This window comes from Pseudorca crassidens, chromosome 1 (genome assembly GCF_039906515.1).
Source record: "Pseudorca crassidens isolate mPseCra1 chromosome 1, mPseCra1.hap1, whole genome shotgun sequence".
Classification (NCBI taxonomy): domain Eukaryota; kingdom Metazoa; phylum Chordata; class Mammalia; order Artiodactyla; family Delphinidae; genus Pseudorca; species Pseudorca crassidens.
In genome coordinates this window covers 132327318-132336566 of record NC_090296.1, presented here as the reverse complement: position 1 = coordinate 132336566, position 9249 = coordinate 132327318, and the positions used below count along the sequence as shown (strand labels likewise).

The 9249-nt window shown below is 48.5% G+C and overlaps 1 long non-coding RNA gene across 1 annotated transcript; it reads left to right on the top strand.

The window, feature by feature from the left end:
• Positions 1–2956: 2956 nt before the first annotated feature.
• LOC137201566 (uncharacterized) lies at positions 2957–7878 on the top strand. Its single transcript, XR_010932243.1, has 5 exons — positions 2957–3171; positions 3266–3449; positions 5220–5308; positions 6501–6644; positions 7549–7878. It is a non-coding gene; the product is annotated as an uncharacterized lncRNA (long non-coding RNA).
• The last annotated feature ends 1371 nt before the right edge of the window (positions 7879–9249 follow it).

Here is a 9249-nt window from a genome sequence, read left to right as displayed (position 1 = left end):
CCTGCTTTGTGGCTGTGCTCCAGTCCCACTTAGAGGAATTGATCTGTTGCAAGGTGGCCGGCTGCCGCTGAGGAGGCCAGGCGGGCTATCTGCTATCACTTTCCAGTCTTCTGCACTCTGCTGCCTCTGCCCTCTTGGCCACGGCTGCTTGTGTTTCTCAGCTGAGCCTCATGCTGCAGACAAGTCTTCCAAGCTGTGCCCTGGCCTGGTTTGCAGTGCATTCTCATTTCACTAATAGAAATAAAGGTGAAGAAACAAGAGGGGACCCCCACCCCCGGCAGTTCACTGTGCCTGGCTCTGTGGGACACCAAGATGAATGCCACAAGCTATGCCTTTGGGGGAGGCAGACGCAGACCTGAGAGTGTCCAGAAGTGAAAGGGGAAGAGGAAGGTGGTGGAAAGCACTGAGTGTGGGCTCCACAAGTTCCTGCGAGAGCCTGAGTGCAGGGACTACGGGTGGGCAGGGCTGCTGTGCCGGCCTCGCGATGCGGGCAGTGAGGCCAGAGGGGGGCTTTGTTTAAACTCCGTTCCCTGCTGTTGACTCTTCTTCAACTTTAAAAACAGGAGACACAAAAATTTCCTTTTGTGTCTCTCAGGGAGTATAATGAAATCTGTAATCGGACGAGGGGCCCAACTAATGCCCCTGCTGGGTCCTCCTGTTTTGTGGCCATTGCCTGAAGGCACGCAGAATGTGGGATTTGAACTTTTGTCCTGCCATTTGCTTATTGGACCTCCATGAGTCTCATTTTCCCTTACTTATAAAATGGGGACAGGCAACAGTCACTGCCCAGAATCTTGGAACATTAAATGAAATAAAATCTTAAAAACGTATAAGTTAAAGGAAGCACATGTATGTATGTATATGCGTTTATATAATTTGCATATACATGTATATGCACTCAGTGTCCCCTCCCTGCAGAGGTTGGAGTGCCCCAGACTGTGGCTCCCTGGCCCGAGTGTGGCTCGGGTTCTGATGGCGAGGACAGCTGCCTTGGGGCCTGCTTCTCTCCTCTCTTGCCCACCCCGCCCCTGCCTGGCAGCAGCTGCCTCAGCACCCCTGAGGCCAACTGGGATGCGCCAAAGCTCCGGCAGCTGGTCCTGGACGGGAACTTCGAGGCCTGACTGTGGGTACAGTGCTCCCTGTGCGGGCCCCAGGCCTGGAATGCCTGCTCATGAAACCCTAGCCAGCTGACCTTTGGGACACGGTGTGAAGTGAAGCCTGCTTATGCTTTGGAGGCTGGAATGCAGGGAGCAGGCAGTGGTGGGAAATGACAGGTCACCCATCGCAGTGCACCAATGTTACCCTGGCTTTGAAGCCATCTTCCTCCCAGCTTGCTGCATCCTCACCCCAAGCGCATTGCCCTGCGCATTGCCAGCTGTCAAATAATAATAATGTCAGCAGCGACGTTTACGGAGCTCCCACTGTGTGTGGCACAGGCGCTGTCCTGCTTCATGGTCGCTCTCTCTGGTCCCTCCTACCTTGTTGCCTGCATCAGTCCCCTGGGCTGGACCCCCTCATCTTCCTAGCCTCAGCCCAAAACAGCAGAGCACAAGGGCTCACCAACCCACATCTCATCTTCTGTTTAGTATTTCCCTCCGCCTGGCATGGTACATATGCAGGCAGCTGTAGAGTGTCAGAATGTAAGTGCCGGGGGCAGGCTAGGCCTGACATAAAGTGCTCTGAAGATAGTCATTGAATGAATGAATGGAAGAAGAAACAGAGGCTCAGAGAGGGCAAGTAACTCGCCCAAAGCCACAAAGCTAGAAAGTGGTGGAAAGAAAGTTTAAATTCCATTGTCTCTGGCTATTGGAGACCCCGGTATCTGAACTGCCATCTCCACTCCTCCCTGCTCTTTAGAGGCTCCCTTCCCTTGCCCCACACACCTCCGCTGTCAACTGCACCCATCCCCCATTCCCCACCCAGGGAGCATCAGGGGCCCCACCAGCCCAGCTTGTGGCCTTTCCTAACAGGACAAACCTGCAGAAGGAGAAAACGACCATGTCACCCATAAGAGGAGAAGGTTCAAGCAGGAACAGGAGAGAGCTTCATCCTGCTGGCTTCTTCCGAAACCCTGGGACCATGTGCACAGCAGCCTTCAGAAGACAGGAGAGCTGACTCTACCTGTCTTGCAGATTTGGAATCTAGGTCATTCTGCTGCCTCCCCTCCCCCTCTGGAAGACAAGCTGATTTCTCCTAGGGTCTCAGAGCGGGAGAGGGGACGACAAGAGAAAATGTTTTAGTGGGACCTACACCCTGTGTGCTGCTGTCAGGAACATTTCATTTTGAAGCCAATATAATTTATGAGATGCAAATGGATTTAGCATATAAAAAAAAACTTGGAAAAGGTACAAAGTGCACCTCACACCCTTGCGCTGAGGCGTGTTTGAGGCCCCATTAATCATCTCAGACAAAAGAGATTTAATCTGAGGCTAGGCAGTCTAGGGAGCCCCGGCAGCGCTCCCCAAACCCCAGGGCTGGCCGGGAGCAGCGGGTGTTGGCTGCGGCTCTGGCCCTGGGTGCTCGGCACTTGTGCTGAGCCCTTGTCTGAGTCACGCAGTAGATGAAATTACAGAGGTTCCTGCACATGATGAATCAGAAAGCAGGATCAAGCCAAATATTTGGACAAGCCTTGCCCTGAGTAGAGCAGGAGGGAGACTGTGCAGCCAGCAGCCTCCTGCCAGCTGCCTGCCCAGAGATGGTTTCTGACAAAGTGCCGCCGAGGGGCAGGCTGCTGCTTAGAGGGGAATTAGCTCCGATCCATGAAGGCACCCTGCAGTCAGATCTCTTGGCCAGGCCAGCGCTGGGAAAGAGGCCCAGAAGCATCCCAGAACCCTGAGCCGTGATTCAGTCTCACCCTCAGAGGAGGGGGCTTGTGTGGGTGCAGCGTGCTGAGTTGGGGGGGGGGAGGAGACACTTTGAGTCACGCCATCCGCCTTCTTTTCTGGGAGTCATCTGGGCGGCAGGCAGCGTTTCCTGCAGCAGTGAGCCGAGGAGACTACGCAGCCCTCCCATTGCTCCTGCCTAGGCCGTGGTGGGGATGCAGGCGGACGCGGTGGCCACAAAATGGGGAAGGAAGTGAAGCCCTGCGCCCTGTGCCAAGGCTTTACTGCTGCGAGGACTTTCAGGAGAGGCTGAAACAACAACAAACCAGTAAAAACAATGCTACCTTAGGTTTGTCTGGAATCTTTATTAATTTTTTAAAGTTAACTTCTGAAAGAGCTCAACATTCTTGGGGTTATTTTAAGCTACATTCTCCCCTTTGCAGGGAAGCTCCCAGGAACTAAACTAGTCCACATTGGAGAGAGCAGATAAATCCCTACAAGCAAAGAGTTGCTGTTGATGAATGGCAGGGATAGTGCCCATATGCTGTGGGCTGACGACGTGCTAGGCCCCAGCTCCATGCTTCCCATGAGAATGTCCTCGGCGAGCATCCAGAGAACCCCTACAAGGTGGGTGCTACTATTTTCCCATTTTGCAGATGAAGAAACAGGCTTGGGGAGGTTATATAACTGACCTAGACCATACAGGTAGAGACTGCACAGCCAGAATTTAAACCCAGGCAGTCAGACACCCAGATTATATTCTGCTTCCCAGCAGCTCTCCCGTTACAACCATCTGCAAAATGACCACGGGAACAGGGTCAAGTGATACCTACAGTTCTAACCCTCAACCAGGTGATCAGACCTTGGAAAGACCAGACATTATGCCTGCCTTTGGGATCCTGGCCTGCTCTTGGAACCTGAAGAAGGCTGAGGGGAGCTGGCTTTCTCAGAGGCCAGAGAGTCCTCATGGGTCAACCAGAGTCTAGCCCACGTGGGCCAGCCCTGCTTGCTCAGAGACAAGACTCAGCAAAAACCCTCCTACTCAGACACCCTCTGAGACAGCAAGGCTGCTGAGCTTGCTTCCGGAGAAGGTCTGCCTTCTGGAGTCGGGGAGCCCCAGCTCTGGCTCACTAGCTGTGAGGCTGCTCCTATTCCTGTTGCTCCACAGAGCCTCAAAACTTGCGGCCTAAAAACCCTATTTTAGGGCTTCTCTGGTGGTGCAGTGGTTGAGAGTCCGCCTGCCGATACAGGGGACGTGGGTTCGTGCCCCGGTCTGGGAAGATCCCACATGCCGCGGAGCGCCTGGGCCCGTGAGCCATGGCCGCTGAGCCTGCGCGTCCGGAGCCTGTGCCCCGCAACGGGAGAGGCCACATCAGTGAGAGGCTCGCGTACTGCAAAAACATAAAACAAAACAAAAACCCTATTTTATTATGCACATAGATTCCATGGGTCGAGAATTCAGACAGAATTTAGTTACAAGTAAGAAGGGTCCACTTGCTCCATGATATCTGGGGTCTTGTCTGGGAACACTCAAAAATGTGGGTAAACCCGGGGGTGGGGGGATCTATAGCTGGTGGCAGGAATCATCTGGAGGTGTCTTGGCTCATGTGTCCGATGGTTGATGTTGGCTGTCAGCTGGAACCTCAGCAGGGCTGTCACCAGAATACATACCTGTGGCCTCCTTCTGTGGCCTGGGCTTCCTAACAGCATGGAGGCCTCAGGGGAGTCTGCCTTCTTACACGACAACTGTATTTGTTTGCTATGCCTGCTGTAACAAAGTACCACAACCTCAGTAGCTTAGAACAACAAAAATGATTATCTCACAGTCTGGAGGATGGAAGTCCACATTCAAGGTGCTGCTAGGGTTGGTTCCCTCTGAGGAACATGATCGAAGGATCTGTTCCAGGCCTCTCTCTTTGGCTTATAGATGGCTGTCTTCTTGTGTCTTCACACTGTCTTCTGTGTGTGTGTGTGTGTGTGTGTGTGTCTAAATTTCCGTAAGGATACCAGTCTTATTGGATTAAGAGCCAACCTACTGAATTCATTTTAACTTGATTATCTCTATAAAGATCCTATTTCCAAAGGAGGTCACGTTCTGAGGTACTGAGAGTTAGCACTCCAACATATGAATTTGGGGGTACACAATTCAACCTATAACAACAACTTAGGGCTCCAAAGGCAAGGGTCCCAGGGGAACCAGGCAGAAACCACATGGCCTCTTCTGAGTAGCCTTGAAAGCTGAGCTTCATTCTGTTGGTCACAAGCTAGTCATTAAGGTCAACCCAGATTCAAGGGGAGGGGGCAGAGACCCCACCTCTTAGGTGGAGGAAGGTCAGGAAACTTGTGGATTTTTTTTTTCCCCCTGAGGTGGGTATTATCTCTATTCCTCTTTTACAGGCAGAGAAAGTAAATTTTAGCATGCTGAGGTGGCCTGCTGGGGGTTTGACAGCCAGTGCATGGTGGAGCCAGAGTTGGCTCTCAGTGTGGTAAGTTTTAGAACTCCCCCAGTGTCCTTGCACAGGTTAACTCAACCTCTGTAAGTGTCAAGTATCTATGAAATGGTGACAGTGATGCCCAATTCACAGAGTTGTTTTAAGGACTGAATGAGGTGAGTTGTATAAAATGCCTGGCACAGTGCAGAAGCTCAGTTAATGATAGTTTTTCTCATCCTCCTCCTTCTCCTCCTTTTTCTTCTTCTTCTAATAAAATATAATTGACGTATAACATTATATTAGTTTCAGGTGTATAACATGATTTACTATGTGTAGATATTGCAAAATGATCACCACAATAAGTCTAGTTAACGTCCATCACCTAGCATAGTTAAATTATTTCTCTCATGATGAGAACGTTGAAGATATTCTTATCAGTATCATTAATCTTAGCTGTGGAAACATGATGTCAAGAGCTTTTGGGGGTAGGAATAATGGAAAAACATCAGACTGAAAGTTAAAATCTCTGGATCTTAATTTCAGCTGTGGATGTTTACAACTGCTAACCTTTATTGCAGCCTTATGATGTATCCAGCCCGGAGCTGAGCATTTCCCCATTTGATCCCATTTAACCTTCACACCAGCTAGCGAGGTGTAGAGCTCAGATCTGAACCTAGCAGCCAATGCACTGAACCTCTATGCTAACCCCCCTCTGACCAACAATCTGTAAGACTTTTTCCAGCTATAAACATATGTAGCCTGTAGTAATGTCCTGACCCATGTAATAATGTAATCACTCACGTTCTCATGTGGCCAAAGAGGACTTTATTTTTCTATACCTGAACGTATTTCCTATCTTTAGGTTTCCTATTTCTCCCTGATGACAAAAATTATAACCTAGTCATTTTCATGAAAACCAGTAGAATTCAGTGATTTCTCAATTTAGATTAAAGCTTGTTGCAATTTAGGGTTTTCTCCCTGAGATGACATCTCAGTTCTGCAGGGAAATTATGGATCATCATGTCCAGGATATGCTTGGTTCATGATGGTGGTAGAGACAAAACTAGGTCTTCCTAAATCCTGTTTCATTTCCTCCACCTGAGCACACAGGAGGACTGCATTTCCCAACCTCCCTTGTAGTTAGGTTGGGGTCATGTGATTAGTTCTGGTCAAGGGTCTGTATGGGGAGATAAGGTATGCCATTTATTTGCTAAGGCAATGAAAAGCCCTCTGTGTGACTTTCCAGTCCTCTTTTCTCCTGCTTGAGGCCACCCTGGAGGTCGTAACTAAGCATTTGAATCTCTGAGTCATCACTTGGAAGGAAGCTATCCAGGAGGAGGAGTAATGCATCGGACCTAAATGAAGGAGAAACAAACTTTCAAGTACCAAGGTACGCTGTTTTGGGATCTGTTTGTTACTGCAGCATAGCTACACTATCCTGACCATAACAAGAGTCATCCTGTGCCAGCCCCCTCTGAGATACGCACTGTTCAGTGTTGACTATCAACATTGATTTCTGCTGGTATCTATTGAAGCAACCACCACTTCCTCATGTCAATGTCTATGGGATTGAATATACCTTTACCTGGCCTCTGGTTTGCATGGCTCAATCTGCCACTGATGACCGTTTTTGTCATGCCCCCAGCACCCCTTGGGCCACCAGCTTCTACTCTCTTCTTACTGTCATATCCATCACAGGGGCATACGAGATTTTGGCTACTCTCCCAATCTCTGTAGGACTTCAGGAGATCCAACCCAGGCTCTTTCACTCAAGTATCCCCACATCCACTTGTTCTCAACTGCTCTCCTCCCAGAAAGCTGGTGCAAGATTTCCCTACCTTAGATTTCCCCAAACTCATCTAGTGTTGTGTTTTTTTGTTTTTTTTTTAATCTTCCCTTGATCCCAAGCCACCTTGGAAGGACAGGGAGAATCACAGGCTTCTCCCTTCAGACTCCTTCTCCCGTGCCCTTAGCAACCTGAATCTGGTCTGCATGGCAGGTGACTCATTTAGATTCTTCTCTTGTCCTCTTCCTTCTATTATTTGGGGGAATAAATTTTATGCTACAATTTCTTTAAAGTACTTTAGTTTCTCTTTGAAATCCAGCAAACATTTCTTTTTCAAAAAGCCTCACTCTTTGTGATGGTTAATTTTATGTGTCAACTTGACTGGGTCCCAGAGTGCCCAGCCTCTTGGTCAAGCATTATTCTGGGTGTGTATATAAGAATGTCTTGCATGATTAACATTTGAATTGGAAGATTGAGTTAATTGTCCTCCCCCCACCCCCACCTTAAGGTGGGTGACCCTCATCCAATCAATTGAAGACCTGAATAGAACAAAAAGCCTGAGGAAGATGGATCTTCTCCAGCGGGACTGTTGTGCTGGGACACCAGTCTTGTTCTGCCCTCAGACTGGAAGTTACACCATTGTCTCTCCTGGTTCTCAGGCTTCAGACTGAGGCTAGAACTACACCATTGGCCCTCCTGGGTCTCCAGCTTGCTGACAGCAGATCTTGGGACTTCTCAGTCTCCATCATCACATGAGCCAATTCCCCATGTAATTAGGAATTAAGTAATTATAATGTACTACATTTTACTATATCATATTATATTATATCACAGCATATTTTATGTGCTATTAGTCTGTATCTTTCTTTGGAAAACCCTAGCAAACACTCTTACAGAGCAAAATACTAGATTTACATGATTATTTTCTCCTTTATAAGTTTTAAAAGTAGATTTTGAAACTTCAAAGCCAAGAATTTGATTCCTTGGTATTTGTATTCTGTTGCATTTTCTCTTTCTCAGGAAAAGGAGACCTCTGGAAGAACCAGGGCAATAAGAACATGCTGGGGGGTGGAAGGAGGATCCTTAATTTTTATCTCTGAACAAAATTGTGCTGAATAATGAGGAACATTTGCATCATGCTGATGTGCTTTACTCCACTCACAGCTCACAGCAGCCTGTCATGTGGAAATTACCCATCCTTGACAGGTAAGGAAGTTCAAGTGCCTCGCCCAGGATCAAGTGGCAATGCCTGGGCCTGGGGAGGGTGGTCTTTCTTCAGGGCATGTGTCAGCACAGCTAGAAAAAGAAGCCTCTACAAGGAAAAACCAAAGGCAAATACATGGAGCCAGTGCACGCCAGGGCAAGCTGCAAGTGTGTGGCTGTGCCCAGTGAAACCTCAAGGATCCTCAAGACCAGCATGTTTACGGGCATCCATGCTACGGGATTCAAAGAGAAAAGAAGGTAAGCTCCAAGAGCATGGACCCTCTGTTCTAGGCAGTGCTGTGTCCCCGGGGTCCTAGAGCAGCGTCTGGCCCACAGCAGGCACTCAAATGGTATTTGTCCAATGAGTGACTGAAGGAAGAGAAAGAAATGGGACCTGCTCTCAGGTCCCTCATCATTTGTCTGAGAAAACCAATTTCATGAAGAAGGAAAATAGGAGAGCAGATGAAGCACTAAACCAGGAGAAATAAACTCTAAGCAAATATGAATGCAGTGAAGAAAAACAATCAGTATGTGGGTAAGGCCACCTGCATATCATAAATGTCACATCTGTGTCACACAACTGACGTGGCTCCAGGGTTGTCTCTGTATGACTTACAGAAATCATGATGACTGGGAGTTCTGTTTTCTGTGTAGCTGGTATGAGAACTCTTAAGGAGAGGCTCAATTTGTTGGGGAAAGCTTGTTTTTAAGCAAATTGGGATAGAGTGAGTCTAAAGGGTATACACAGAGTATGGCTGCTTCAGAAAGGGATAAATGATTGGGCATTTCTAAAACCTCACGAGGGAAGAGAAAGCAGGGTCAGACCCCGAAAAGAGATGGGTAGAGTGTGTCATAGGGGAAGGTGTTCCCAAGAAGAGTCTTGTCTTTTGAGGCTTTTGTCAAGCAAAAAAAATGTGTGCTGTGTGATGTCCCTTCACCAAGGACCACTGACACCCCAGGGAGATGACAAAGGGCCTGGATAGGTTGGATTTCTGGGGGCAACAGT